We start from the raw sequence: 16,146 nt of genomic DNA on the forward strand, positions 1-16,146 counted from the left end.
GAGATGCTTACTCTCTTTTCCAAGCCAAGTCTTGTGGTGGAGCAGTGCCCTGGTTGGTGCTAGGTCCCCCTAGAGAATGTCTTCGTGCTCACCCTGGGCATCCTCTCAACTCCCCATGGAGCTCCCAGGGCCTAGGGACAAAACCCTTTCCTTCTTTCCTTTTCTTTCCTTCTTTCTCAGTTCAGTGTGTGTTAAAACAAAAGCCCTGTGCTGCAGGCCCAGCTGTTTTTAAGTTGCCACATGCCATGAAGGCTGGTGGAGGCATTAAATTTTCCAGTCCCAGCTCTGTTTGCCTAGACAGTGACTCACCTCACATGTTTCAGATCAGCTCCTTTTGAGGAGAGGAGGTGTGATACAGGTCCCACAGCCGTGCAGAAGATGAGGCTCTGTTATGCTTGCAAGACAGGGCTTAATTACAAAGTGAAAATTGTTATTTCATGTTGAAGTGGTGGGAGAAGATATATGAAAGCAGAGGAAATATTCAGTAACTGCTGAAAAGGACACACAATACCCAGACACAAGGAGATGTCTCATTAATTACTTGCTTTAGTCCCCTTTGGGCTCAGAACACAGCAGCAATAGAATTACTTCTGTTAGCAGCTGTGGGCTTTGTTTTGACTAAGATATGTGTTTTCTATTTATACATTAATGGTTTTTGACATGTTTCCTTTTGGTGTGGGAATTAATTACCTACAATTTATCTAGAGACTGTACTTAATCCACATGTCAATCATTCATGTTTCGTGGTGTTTCACAGACAGCAGAAATAAGGACTACTGAGAATGGAGCTATCCTGCCAGCATATGTGGAGTCATTCAGGGCTACAGCTGTTTGTTACCAGCCCAAGTAGGTTTGTGATATTCAACAACTGAATTTCACACCAAAAAGAAAGCACAATGAAGCAGTAGCTGTCACGGACTGAATTCCAGAGAAAACCTCTCCTCCTAGAGACCAGCTTTGTCATTCCATTTCACTTGTCCAGTATTTTCTATTGCAAGTCTTGAAGAAATCTCAGAGAAAAATAATAGGAGTTAGTGAGGGACTAAGTTACTAAGATGTTGTAAACTGGTGTATTTCCCTCAGATAAAGCATAGCTCACAGCATAACTTCAGATTGGCAAGAGGCCTTAAGCTGTGGTGTCACCTCCTAATCCCAGTCAAGATGTATAAGCAGAGCTGTCAAGTGCTGCCTTATGAGCAGGAGAGCACTGAAGTTTGCACTGAGGTCCGAGTTTCCTGGAATTTGAAAGCGTCTGTGGTCCAAGGGACTTGTTTCAGAACTGCTCCTTGTTAAAAGGAGTTTGTCACTCTCCTGAAAACAGCTTAGTTTTTTAGATCCCTAAGAATCAGGGAGGGAGGGTCAGAAGGGAGCATCAGTAATTGCAGCTGCTTTGGAGCTAGAGCCCAGAATGCAGGTCTGCCTGTGTTATCCACTTGCTCCTTCCCACCTCATTCCCAAAAATAATGGAACACGAGACAGAGTAATTTGGTCACCTCTCCATCGTGCTCTGTCAGCGCTACCCATGATCTTGGCAGTTTATATTTATCCAGGGAGAGAGGAGGCGAAACTAAAAAAACAAAGGAAAGATGGAGGAGTGGATGAGAAACTAACAATTTCTAAGACTGTAAAACCTGGCAGGCTTTGGTTTTATAGGATCATGGTGGATGGCTGCACAATGAAGAGCTGGCTTCTGTTGATAGCAACACTATCAGCAATTTCCCATCCAGCTGGGAAAGGGTTTTTTGTTAATACACATCATGATTTTAATAGCATGTGTGTAGGTGGTGAAGAATTGGATTTTTTTTTAAACTTTATAATCAAGGTGAGAGGAGGCAAGCACAGTATGTGAGAAAGAAACATGCAGTGTCAAAATACTCTTATCCATTATCCCCCAGGTCACAGGGTAGATCTGACCCACCTCCCACCTACTGACTGGTCTTACATTTGAGAAATGTACCCTGCTCAGAGCACTTGGACTTTTTAATTTATTTATTCTAAAAACTCAGCTAAAGATGGTGACAAAATACCACTGAGTGTATCTGTTCATCTCAGAGGTTAAACATGATTGCTCACGCTTTGTGTCCAAAAGAGCATCTACATGCAGACCTCAATGTAAAGTCTGCCTATGGAAAGGAATCAGAACAGTGTTTGTTTAGTACAAGATGAAGAGGAATGTGCAAAAAACCAAAACCCAGCAAGACAAGGCAATTAGTAGTTTTACTGTTAATACATATCAATGCAATAAAAAACTCGAGCTTTGCATTCTGGTGACTTGAGTTTAGAGCACAGCCTGCTTCATTTTCACAAGGACATTTTCTCTCTAGCCTAATGGCAGGGACAGCGGCTCCAGTGATGCTTTTTGGTGTGCCTTGCCCAGTGCCTGCAGAAAGGGGGTGCCTTCCTGGCCCCAGCCATGCGACTCCCCTGCATTAGTTTTAAGCTGTAGAGGTTCTGCAACAGCAGGGTGGGCTGAGTGAACAAGCTGATCTGGCAGAAAACTGACATTGCCAAAGAGCAAATAGTTTCAGCACATTGATCTGACTTAGACATGTGATCTCACAAGTTCTGGTACAAGGGATGGAGCACAAGACAAGGGAGAGATGGCTGGTGTAAGGGCAGAGGAAGTCAGGCCAAGACTGGCCTGTCACCACCAACACAGAGCCCACCTGAGTGGTCACCCATGACTGCTCTGACACAGAGCAGGAGTCTGGTTGTTTGGGGTTCTTTTCCTCTTTATAAAGAAAAGGGAAGATTGATTGAAAGGCTGTGTAGTTGGCCTGATGCCATTCCCATAAATAATGTCAAACCAGCCCTGTACTAAGCTTGCTGCCCCACAGATGTGCTAAGAACTCCTCTGCACTCACCACTGGGAAGGACAGAGAGCCTGATCCTGCTGACAATCCACTGTACACCTCCAAGAACATGTCAGCATGTGCTGTCTCCAAGGATGGCACAATATCCTGGTTTCTGTGCCACATTTGGCAGAATCGGCCACATTTGGTTAGGGTGCTATAAACTTTCCAACCCTTCAAAGTGGCTTTCATGTCTGACATGTTTTGTGGTGATTCCATATCCTTGGCCCTAAAACTCTTTTTCCCTCTGCACATTCCCTGAGGGTAATTTCATCCACACAGATTCAACAAGCATCTCGATCCTGACAAACACAGTAGTGACTGGTGTCACTCTCCTGTCCAAACTAACATCTCAGCTTTCATCTGACATAATTTTAGGGCTGAATAGTTGTCAACTTCAATTCAGTATGACCAAAACAGAAAGCTGATTTTGATTTTTCCCATTCTCTCCCACCTTATGTTTTTTCCCCTCCTTCTCTATTAGTCTCAACATTCCGCAAAATGTTGAAAACCTATGGCTTTGTCCTAACACCAGTATCTAGTTCGAATCAGCTTTTTCCCAAATCTCTCACCCTGTCTTTTTTTAAGCCTTGCTGCCTTGTGTTGCTTATTCTAAAATCCACCCTGTCCTTTTCATTGACTCAACTACATCTGTCAAATGCAATCAGTTTGTCAGCTCCTGTCTCTACTATGCCAGTGAGAACAGAGATTTTACTACATTATTACACTTCTACTTACAAACCAGAGCAGGCTGTGTGGCAGAAGAAAACGTGGCCCAAACAAGACATTTCCAAAAACATCTGTGATGCAGTCAGAAAAAAAAGTACAAGAGCTTCTTGCTTAATGAATTCTGTATCTGTGAGGTTACACCAGGCAAAAACTGAGATTCAGGATGTTTTTGCACTTGACATTGTCAAAGCTTACTTAAAATTAATGCAAATCTTCATCTCAGCATGATAGCAAGGGGTTGAAAATATGGTGTTTAGTGATTTTAAGGTAGCACCAGAAAGATGGTTTTGGAGGGCCTTCCCTATCTCCAGGTGTAATTGTGTAATTCTTAGAAACTGGAAAAACTTCAAAATCAAGTTGAGGTCAGCTAAATTTGGCTACCTTTCCTGAGGTAAAAGAGCAACTAAATAAAATATAATGACCCCTTTCTTCCAGGAATGATTTTGTGGGGTAGGATTCTCCCAGAGCTCAAGGAAGAGCCTTTGGGGATTTCCTTGCTGGATGAGTCTAGTGTGGAGGCTGTGTGAGCAAATGCCTTAGAGGAAGTGAGAACAGAATAGCTGTTAAGAAGATTAATGAGTGGATTCCTTAAGCTACTTATGGGAAAGGTGATCTCTTATGTGTGAGCCAAAGACAATTAATTAAAATGGGTCAATTAGCCTGTCAAATACAACATGTATCCAGAGTTCAAGTTCTGTATTCACACCAGAACCAAAGTCAAGGGAAAGGGAAGACCTTCTGAAACTCTACAGGGCAGAAGATGAACATGAGCTGGTGAAGAGAGAGAATACTTCTCAGAGCTCACAGAAGCTCCACACTTGTGAGCAGGTAAATGCTGATGTGCTAAGTCCTGTCACTGGTGTACAGGACAGTGTTTGCCTGCATCTGCAGTGTCCTCCAGTGTAAGAGAGCCAGAACAAACTACAGACACAGAAAAATGGGCCATTTAACACTTGTGGTGTTTTGACCCTGACTGGATGCCAGTGCCCACGAAAGCTGCTCTTTCATTCCCCTCCCCACCTGGAGAGAGCAGGGGAGAGCAAATATAATGAAAGCTCATGAGTTAAGGATGGGTAGAAATCACTCACTGATTACTGTCGTGGGCAAAACAGGCTCAATTTGGAGAAAATAATTGAATTTATTATAAATCAAGCCAGAGCAGGATAATGAGAAGTAAAACAAATCTTAAAAACACTTTCTTCCCATCCCTTCCCCCTTCTCAGGCTTAACTTTATTCCCAAATCTTTACCTCCTCCCCCCCTAGCAGCACAGGGAGAAGGGAAAGGGTTATTTTTGCTGCTGCTTTCTCCTCAGGGAGAGGAGTCCTTCCCCTTCTCCAGCACTGGGCCCCTCCCACAGGAGATCTCCATAAATTTCTCCAGCAGGACTCCTTCCCATGAGTTACTGTTCTTCACAAACTGCTCCAGTGTGAGTCCCCTGCAGGGACACAAGTCCCACCAGCAAAGGAGTTGCAGTGTGGGCTCTTCATCCCACAGGGCCATAAATCCAACCAGGGCTCTGCCCCAGTGTGGGCTTCCCGTGGGGTCACAGCCTCCATCAGGCATCCACCGGCTTCAGTGTGAGCTTCTCCATGGGCTGCAGGTGCATCTGTGCTCCCCCATGGACCTGCATGGGCTGCAGGAGAGTGTCCTGCCTCACATGGTCTGCACCACAGGCTGTAGGGAATCTGTGCTCTGGCACCTGGAGCACTCCTGCCCTTCCTCCTGCACCGACCTTGGTGTCTGCAGGGGAATCTGTGCTCTGGCACCTGGAGCACTCCTGCCCTTCCTCCTGCACCGACCTACCTTAGCATCTGCAGAATTGTTTCTCTCACATATCCTCATTCTCACTTGTCTCTTCTCTGGCCACAATTACTTCTGCCCAATAATTCTCTTCCCTTCTTAAATAAGTTATGTGGGCTCAGCCTTGGTCAATAGCAGGTCCATCTTGAAGCTGGCTTTGGCTCTGTCAGACATTGAGGATGTTTCTCATAGCTTCTCAAAGAAACTGCTCCTGTAGTTCCCACCCTGTTACCAAAATCCTGTCACACAAACCCCAATGCAACACTGAAACAAAACCATTTCTCACGTGGAGGAGTCAAATCCCAGCTATGTGAGCAAAGAGGATGTGAGGAACTATACCCTTTTTTAGTTTCTTTGTAAAAAACTAAAGCCTTTTTTTCTTTCTAAATAAACACAGTGGCATCAGTAGCATCAAAATAGAAAAACCTTAAAACATTGAGCATGCAGAACACATTAGATTTTAGCAGAAATCTTTGGAAAGACAAACCCACCTTGACAGAATGAGTTTTGGTGAGCCTAAACTAAATGCAGTGATCAAAATACTAAGTCAGTGATATATTTTAAAGAGTAGTCTGATGAGAAGTAGAAACATTCTCTGTTCCATCAGTCACTCGAAACACATTTCCTTCCAAATGTGTTTAGAATCTGTCCAAGCATCAGTGTATGCAAATTCAGAGATGAAAGCAGTAATTCATAGTGGTAGGAAAGCACAGGGCATTTCTAGTATGAATGCCAATCATCCTCCATGGGCTATGTTGCTGAGTGAGGAACAGGATGTGAACGTGCACCTGATCAAAACTGAGCATTTCAGAAGGCACACAATCCATAAAATGTCTGGGGATCTTAATACTCAAAATGAGTGAGAACTTTGGTTTTACAGCTTGTCTGTGAGCAAAGCAAGGCCTGGGATGTTGTGTTCATGTTAAGCAAGAATGGAAAGCTTAGACACTCCTCCTCCTGGTTTTTCACAAAATGCTGGGCTTGTAATGAAACAGAGTCTGTGCTGTCTGGAGGACAAGAGGCTTTGATGAATCACCCAAACTCCTACAGCCCAGGCACTACTAAGCAAACTTAAATACCAAATAAATTACTGTTTGTATCCGTTATACCTACTCACCTTCAAACCTGCCAACAGGTGAAACAAATGACTAAAATATGTGACAAATGAGTTAGAGGTACAATACTTCGTTTTGGCTGCATGTTATTTAATAACTGCCAGATTCCTGGTGTTATCCTTTAGACCAGGATTTATAGTCTTATTTATTTTACAGAGATGAGAAAATAATTCTCAAAAATACAGAAAACTGAATTCTATTAGGAAGAAACTATCAAAATGTTCCGTATGATTTATCACTCAGAACACTTCCCTAACGCTGGAGTCAAAGATTAAAAGTGATTTTCCTTGTGGATAGAGATGAGCATGATGTGACGTACATGAGTGGGCTATGCAATTATTTGCTAATCACTGAGTAGAACAATAGAGAGAATGTTTTTTTTAATTCTTTGCCCGGATTTGGGTAATAAAGCATGGCTTGATGGGATAAGCAAGCCCATCAGTCTGGTGCATTCCACCTGGGAGGTGGTGGGTCTGCCTGAGAGAGACCTGAATTTGGGGGTCCATGGTCTCTACCAAGTATTTCAGAAAAATCCTCCTGCATTTTTTTGGGAAACTGCTTTGATTCAATGGTCATCACACAGAACTTGAGATGTAGGACAGCTGTGCCTAATTCTCCACTGACAAAAGCATCAAACCTCTACAAAAGATAGAAGTGGAAGTCAGTGACAGCTATTTTGGACTAGGTTGAGTCGATGGCAAGATTGAATGAGTATGTCAGGTTTAGAAGATTATTCTAGTAGAAATAAAATGCAAGCATGCAAGCCACATTTGTTAAAAATAATTCTCATATTTTCAAAGCAGATATTTCCTTTTTAAATTTACATTTGGATATTTACTTCAATATATTTTAAATATATAAACATTATTTTGAACTTCTGAATTGGAAAACAAGTAATTCCTGCCATTTTAAATACTGATTATACACTGAAGAATTAAACTCAGATCTGTCCTGAGGTGGATTCTCATTTCCTCCAGGGCTGCACACACACAGATTGCAGAGGGACAGACTTTGTGATCAGCACTGTGTTGCAGATCAGCACTGCACTAACTTCTTAGGGGGAAAAGCACTCTGCAAATACCCACTACCTAAAGGATGCAGATGGGACAGCAAGGATGCCAAGCCCCTGAGACAACTCAATCCAACCCATACAGGCACTACACACCAAATTCCTATTTGATATATCACACTGGCACAAAGAAAATCCCTGACTGGGAGAGAGAACAAGAGCTGAGGAATAATACAGCTGTCATTTCTGGCATGAAGAAGCATTTTTTAAACTTTTAGGACTGATTGGATTTTCACTGCTAACATTTCTGCCAGACTTCCTTTCAACAAAGTATCAGGACTAGGATGGAGTATTTCATAGAATACTTGCAGAGGAGATAGAATAGTCACATCTGCCTTCACTTTGCTCTTAAATTAGGATTAAAGGGGGGAAAAGGAAGGCATAAGAGCCATTTCAGTTATTAGATTCACCCATGGAATAGCTCAACATGACATTAATTCTTAGGCAGCTGATTAGGTGGTCTGCAGTCCTGGGCTGAAGGACCTGGCTGTGGTCAGGATGTGGTCCAGGTTTGGGGGATGGTTTGGGAGGTGGGGTGATTCTATAGAGTAGCAGGAAGGATTGTTTTAATAAACTTCAAAAGAACGTTGGAAGTCAGACTGCAAGTAGCATTTGTTCCCTGGAGTCTTCTGCTCAGGCTGTTTATTATGAAGAATTATTTAGTCAAAAAGAGAAAAGGGTATTGGTCTTGCAGGTCAACAGCAATTTGCAGAATATATCAATTGTTAAAAATGAAAGGTGCAGACATAAAACTGAGTGCTGTTAATAACAAAAGATTGAAATACTGGAATGTGTGGGCTCCATTTTACCTCTGTTTTTCTTTTCTCTCTCTACTTTGATCTTTCCAACTATTTTTTAAATGCAAATATCTACACTATTAACGACCATCCATACGAAATGCAGTCAATGGCTCTTGGAAGATTTTTCTATGAAGGTTTTTCACAAATAGACCAGAAATGTGATATCTGATGTTTTTTGAACTTTGAATTATATTTTTGGTTCCTATGATTCATCAAACTAGTTTGAGTGAATGGACATTTTTACCCTACAATTTAAACTGAAGGATATTGAAAGGCAGCTGAAATTTTCCCCAGCTAATAAGAAGTCTCTTTTCTGTGAACACTGGAAGAAACCTGCCCAAAAATGCAAACTGTGCTGATGGCTTTTCTATAGAGCAAGTGCAGACTCATTAAACATATTTTTTTCCTTTCAAACTCCTTATGCTTTTAAATGAATTCAAAGATTATGTTTCAAACTTGCAAGACTGTGTGGGTTTGAAAGCAACCAAGACAAGTAGCCCAGTCCTAACTGAGACCTTTGTTAGGGCAGAATCTAGTAAAGTGAGCTAACAATTTGCAATACATTGGCTGTCACTTCAAATGTCAGTGATAATTTGCAAAACACTCAGAGCAATAATGGAAAAAGGCATAAAATGTCAAATTTGTAGCAAAGCTGACAACAAAAAGAATATTCACTGTGAATTACAGTCTTCCTGACTTGCTAAAGCTCTTACTGATTTTGCTTTAATAAAGGATATTCTCCTCTCTAGGGATTTAAATACAGTAGATTATCTAACATGCTTAACTGATGCTTGAAGTTCCCTATCTGAAAGCTTATCCTTGATGACTGGGAAATCTGTGATCTCTTGCAAACATGTTTGGGAGGGTGACTGGTCAGTTTGAGGGATCTGTTATCTAGATAGGTACACATTTGGTCAAGGACCCCAACATTCTCTGGTACTGAAAAGCTAGTGGCTATTCCATTTTTGTAAATGTCTTTTTTTGGAAAGCTGTTCAGTGAACTATTAACAACTGACTTTGAAAAGGCATCAGCTCCTGCTGTTTTGCAGCTCCTAGAGAAGATGAAAATGTACAGAATGGAAAACATCCACCAAAAAACTCAGAAATGCATATATTGATCAAAAGTCAGCACATGCTTGATGGAAATGAAAACTTCAGAGTACAAAAATAACAACTCTGCTTTCCAAAAACCTGTGCCAGTTACTAAAAATATTTTAATGAACCAGTACACCTTCAGATACATGGGATGTGCACAGGCTGGATTGCAAGCCTGGGTCATTAGGAGTTCAAATAGCCTGGCTCACAGCAGGACCTGGGAAAGCCAGACCATTTTATCTAATCCTTATTGAAGGGGTAAGAGGGGAAACAGGGAACTGAACTACATGACAGACAGGGATCTATAAGATGAAGTGTTAGGCAAAAGGATTAAGAGGAAGCACTAGAAAACTGTGCATGGAATACAATGCAAGTTGGATGCAGAGAGAATACCAAAAAGTCAGTCTGAGAGCTACAATAAAGGTGGGTAAGAAATCTCTGGCAACATCGTACATGGTATATATTAACTGCCCTAGAATTTATCAAGCCTCTCAGACCAGTTATGCCTCCCAGGCATGGCCTGACATTGTCTTGACTAGAACCCAAGTTATCTTAATTTGACATCCCAGATATTTGCAGAATTGCTATAGTAAAAAAGCAAGTTACTGCTGTGCAATCACCTTGGACCCCACAACCTGTTAGAAAAGGGCCCCTGCTCCAGAGCCACCAAATCTAGGTTGAGTCCCAGAGCCTTGGGAGAGCCCTCTGCAAAAAGACCCATTGCCCTGTCACAACAGGGCAGTCCCTTTGCCCCAGCTGCTGTTCAGGTGGCTCGGGACAGCTCTTCACTGAGATGTGCAGCCCTTGCTGAGCAGGGCAGGTATTTGGAATGCAGCTCAATAGGCCCCCCTCACAATGAATTTTTAGTGTACACCAGAGCTGAACCACATGTAACAAAAGTGGGGCTACTCTCATCTTTCTGTCCAGGTCTGCTTTCCTTCGCACTGGCTCTAGAGCTTGTCTGACTCTGTGCAGAGGTAATCCAGCTCATTAACCCAAAATAAAACTATTGACTTCCCTAGCAAATAAATGCATTGCTGAAGGGACAAAACCCTCCCAATAGTTCAAATGGATGCAGGACCTTCCTTTTCAACAGCAATGAGAACAAATCACCTCAAACTGAGGTGATTTATCCATGGGGAACTCTACCCATGGGCTAATTTACACCTGTTCTTTGCCTACTGCACAAAATGGAGTCCTTATTACAAAATTACATTCTCAGTTTTGTACAGACACTTTCCACAGCTTCTTCATTAAGAAATCTAGTTTCAGAGCATGCATAAAAGATCTCATTTTTATGGTAAATATTTCCATCCTGTTCTTGTGAAAAGAAAGAAAAATGGTAATGTATTAATATTACATGAGGATGATGAATTATCTTTCTATCCATTGACACCTCTGTAGGATGAGAATAGCACTGCTGTTTTTCAATCAGCAGTCTCTATGGCACCTGAGTATCCAAAGATCCTTAAAGAGTAGGAGACTTCCAGCCTTCTTATGTTAATTTTTAACAGCTCTCTTTACAGCTAATATTCAAAGAGCAAAAGGAAAGCTCATGTTATTCCAAGAGTCAAGCAGAATGACCAAGGTAATAACAGACCTGGCATCCTTGGTAATCCTAGACAAAACAGTGATGTTATGTGAATTAAAGCAGTCGTGCTATGCGTGATTCAATCAATAAAGAGTTAAAGGTAGGAATGGAATGAAACAAGTCCACATGGCTTTATGGAAACAAGACTTGACAAGCAGGCCTGACTTCAATTTTTGATGCGATTACAGGTTTGTTTGATCAAGGTAACCACATGGATGTGATAGACTTGGACCTTCCTAATGAATCTGATTTAGTACTGCTTGACATTTTGATTAAAACATTAGCATTATATGGCTTTAATAAAACACATTAAATAGATTAAGATCTAGCTAATTGATAGAGTTCAGCAAGCTGTTCTAACCAGATATTCAGCACTGACTGGGGATATTTTTAGTGGAGCTCTGCAGGCAGAAACACTATGCTTGCTGCCATTCGATGTTCTGGAATTACACAGAAACATGGATAACACTGGCAAATGTCCCACAGTGCAATGAGGAATAGGTAGCTGTGCAAAGTCACAGTTTTGCCTGCACTGGCATAGATGTGCTTCTGGGATTTGATTCCATCTTTTTCCTTAGTTTCTCTAGAAGCACAGAAGTTCCTTGCCAGGGTGTAGTTGCAAGGTCCAGTCCGCTGCTGGTGGGTATACAGTGATTTCTCTCAAGGGTCATTGCTTTTAGCTGCTGACACATGGATTATCAAAGGGACTCACATGAATCACTTAAAAAGTGTCAACCATGAAATCATCACTTATTGCACACTTCTGCATGTATTTTTTTTTTAAACTACCAAAAATATAACCTGAGATTAAAATATGTTTGCAGCTTTAAAAAGTCAGGAAACTCTAGTCCACAGTCCAAAGCAGGATTTGCTATTTAAAAAAAAAAATTAAACAAGAAAGCTAGAGAACTGGCCAGAACATTAATGATCAAAACATATCCAATCTCTAATATTATCACTTTCTGCTCAGCTGATCTAGCACATCTTTCCTGATTCTTCATTTTCTTGGTCAGTTCTTGAATCAGATTGAAAGAACACTGAATTAATATCACTCTCTTTTGCCAGGTTTTATTCTGACTAATCTTTTTATATTACTGCACATAATCACAAGCTTCCTTAAGCAAAAATCAGAATGAAAGCTCATATGAATTTTGATGGTGTGGACTGTTAAAGATCCTCTTTCTCAGCAAATCTTTGTAGTGAACTGTTATCCTTTTAACATTTGGTTTCTGTTTGACCTTGCAGAACAAGATGACTACTAAATGTAAAAGATACTATTAAAAAAAAAAACACTGAGGAGAATACTCTCTCATTACTATCTAAAATACAGATCCAGATACATATTTCCCACAATGAACTGGCATGTATTATTTAATTTCGTTTATGTATCAATTTAATGTGTAAAATCTTTCCAAATTTTCCTAATTTTATCAACTTTTATTAAAACTGTGAGATTGTGGTGGCAATCTCACAAGTATCCTATGAAACACCAATATCATCTAAACCAGTACAAGCCAGCAACAGAATGCCTCATGTCTACTGCTTGTTTCTCCACTGAAAAAAAAAAAAAAAGAAGCAATAGGTTTTTTTACTGTGTCAAAACCAAATGGTTCTCTTTTTTGTTTTTGTTATACAACAAAACTTCTCAGCAATGTGGTCATTCAATGGGGCTTCTTTCTGTGCCTGTCAAAACTGAGTTTGCCTATGTCCTGCACTGTCCTCTCTCCCTCAGCACCTTCCCACAGCTCTCATTTCCATCACTCCCTCTCTGCTTCTGGATTTGTCCAGCTTAGAGGAAAACTTTCAAAAGGAACATACATGCCTTACATGCACCAGTAGTGAGACCAAGATTTTTTCTCTGTTGTTTATAAACAGGACTGATTGTATTTTATTAGTCAGTTTGTTTTTGTTTTGGTTTTTTTCCCTACAAGTCAGTTTTCCTAACAGCACACTGGCAGTGTAAGGATCCTTGCTTGCCTTTTTGGACACTCTGAGGGAGTATCTAATCATCAATACCCAGTTCTCCATAGTGATTCTCTGGAAGGGAAATGTTGTTGGTATTCAAAAAATGTCTGCACCTTATTCCAACTCCAAAGTTATCATTCATTCTTCTAATTTTCATCCTTTTCTTGACTTAAAACAAACTGTCTTATCTCTGTCCTCCCCAGAATTGTAAAACTATTGTGTTATCAGATTTTCTTCCTCTAGTACCCTCTGACTCCCAGACAGACTTTTTTGCAAGTCTCTCTGATATTTTCTTCATCTTAATTATTTTCATTTTTAACCTTATCTTTCCCTTCTCTATTTACAATTCATGTAGTTATCTTTCTTTTGGGTTTTGTTAGCCTTTCTTTTTTTTTAAACTTGCATTGCCTCTGGTGAACATAGTATTAGTAGGACATGACATTCTTCAAATAGCTTCAACTGGGTTTTGACTTTTCCTCATTCTTCAAAACTCTGTACTTTTATCTTTACAGATTTGCTTACTCAGTTCCATTCCCTTTTTCATTTCTGTCTGCTTGTTATAGTCCTCATATATTTTGTTTCCCATACAAAGTTTTGTCCCTTTTTTCCTGGCTACAGAAATCTATCAACCTTCCCAGTTTCATCAGCAATTTACCCTTTATTTTTCATGAGGGCATTAAGTGAAGCTACGCTTATTCTTTGAACTTTACTGCAATCTTTTTATCATGCAGATGGGGAGTACCTGTGGACACAAAGGGATGAGCTAAAGCGTAAAAAAAAAAAAAAGTATAAATCTCAGTGTAAGATGCTGAAATAAAAACTAGGATTCATAGAATCAAATTTGGGGTTAGAGTGGATATTAGAACTACATTAAGCACCCCTAAAACATGTGAAAAGTTAGGTGACCAGTGTGCACTCATTGGTCACCTCAAGTGTGAAGAAAGTACAACACTTTGGTGAGGTGTTAAAGATTAATTCCTATACAGGAGAGGTGCTATGTGCTTATTCCTTACACCACTTTATTCAGTTCTCGGCTTCCAACCACGTTGACAGCACTGTGCCATGAGTCACTTTTAATCGCTGCCTCATTTGTTCCTGACCTGAATAACCTTTTAATAGAAGCTTGTGTGCAGTGTAACACCTCCTGTGCCGGATCGCGCTTCAGAGGCCACAGAGCTGTCCCCAGCCATTTGCACGGCTTCGGAGCGAGCCTCCGAAGGGCAGCCCCGGGTCCTTTGTATTCCTCCCGGGAAGGAAAATGGGATTTGCCCCCGAGGAGGCAAGGTCAGTGTGAGGGCTGAGCACGGACCCGCACAGACCCCTCCGAGCAATGGGGGCTCCTCTCAGGGCCGCTCCTCACACCGCCGAGAGCGTCACCGCCCGTGGCATTTGCACAGAACCACAGAATATCCTGGGATGGCAGCGACCCGCAAGAATCGCTGAGTCCATCTCTTGTCCTTCTTGTCCTGCACAGGACCATGCCCAAGAGTCACACCATGTGCCTGAGGGAATTTCCAAACACTGCCTGAACTCTGTCAGGCTGGGTGCTATGATCACTTCCCTGGGGAGCCCGTTCCAGTGCCCAACCACCCTCGGGGTGAAAGAACCTTTTCCTAATATCCAACCAAAGTCTCCCCTGACACAACTTTATGCCGAATTTTGGGTCTGTTCGACGTCCCGCACGCAGCTGAAGCTGCGACACCAACTTTCAGTTCCACCCACCGCCATAAACCCTGTTCCTTTCCAGCCCCGCTGCCCCGAGGCTGCTCCCCCTCAGCAGCTCCGCGGCCGCTGCCGCTCTCGCCGCAGTGGGGCGGGAGCTCCCCTGGCCCCGCCCATCCCGTCTGGCTGGGGGCGGGGCGTCGCGGAACTGCGCTTCTATTGGTGGGAGTGGGTGCCCATCCTCACAGCACTCCAATCAGAGACTGCGGATCGAGAGGGCCGTCAGACATCGCTTGTTCCCTGTCTGGAGCCGCCCCTTCTGCCCTGCCCGCCAGTCACGTTCCAGCGGCCAGCCCGCAGCAGGGGATAGGAACGCGCGCGTGCCTGTCAATCACTAACGTCTCCCCGCCCTCTCCCCCGCCCACAGCCGAGCCGGCAGCGGGGGCGGGGCGCGGGCTGCGCGCTGCTGCGGCAGGCGGGGCCTGGCGGACGGGGGCGGGAGGCAGGGAAAGAGAGGAGGAGGAGGAAGGGCGAGGAGGAGGAGCTGCGGTTGACGCCGGCGGAGCTTTCAGTACCTCGGAGAACGGCTGCGAGCGCGCCGGGCGGGCGGGAGCCGCCACTACCACCCTCCGCTGCCCGCTCACCTGCCCCGCTCCTCTCCGCTCCGCTCCTCACCCGCCCCTCCCCGCCCCGCGTCCCCCCGGCGCCCGAGGGAGCCCGGTCCCGCCGGAGCGGTTCTGGGGGGAGAGCACGGCAGCGGCACAGGCTCGGTGATCGGGACGGGCGGGGGTCCGTCAGCGCAGGGACGGGACGGGTGGTCAGCCCGGGACGGCCGGACCGGCTTAGGGGGTCGCTCGCTGCCGTCGCTCCTCACGGAGCGGCGGCCGGGGCGGCGAGAGAGCGAGGGGGCTCGCTGCCCGCACCTCGCACCCTGCCGTGGAGCCCGAGGGGAGAGACAGGAGCGCCGAGTGCGGCAGCGGCTGCCGGCATTTGCTGGGCTGGGCAGGGAACCAGAGCAGGAGTCGCACCCGCGGCTGGGAGCGGGGAATCGCTCCGCGGAAACCTCGGGGGCAGAGATACCCCTGGCTCCAAGGGGTTCTGAGGGGAAGGGGCAATTGAATGTAGACGCATTTTAGTAGTTTGGCTGAAATAATCAAGTGCCGAAGGCAGATCTTAGGCAGATGAGGTAGAGGGATGGATCCCACTGTTTTGGATGCCAGCTTGAATTTTTTATTTACTTTTCTGTTTTGACCACTGCTAAATGCGGGTTTTGCGAGCGAACCCGCTGGCGGTTGTTCCATTGTTCCTTGTTTGAATGTAAATCTTAGTCCTGCTGCTTGTGGATTTTTTATTTATTTATTTATTTATTTTTGGAAAGGACCATTCCAGGTAGCTTTTGCGTCTGGCAAAATGAAGCCTTTGTATTTTTCGATCAATTATACCTAATATTGACATTCTGTTTGGTA

The sequence above is a fragment of the Zonotrichia albicollis genome, chromosome 2 (assembly GCF_047830755.1).
Source record: "Zonotrichia albicollis isolate bZonAlb1 chromosome 2, bZonAlb1.hap1, whole genome shotgun sequence".
NCBI classification, from domain to species: Eukaryota; Metazoa; Chordata; class Aves; order Passeriformes; family Passerellidae; genus Zonotrichia; species Zonotrichia albicollis.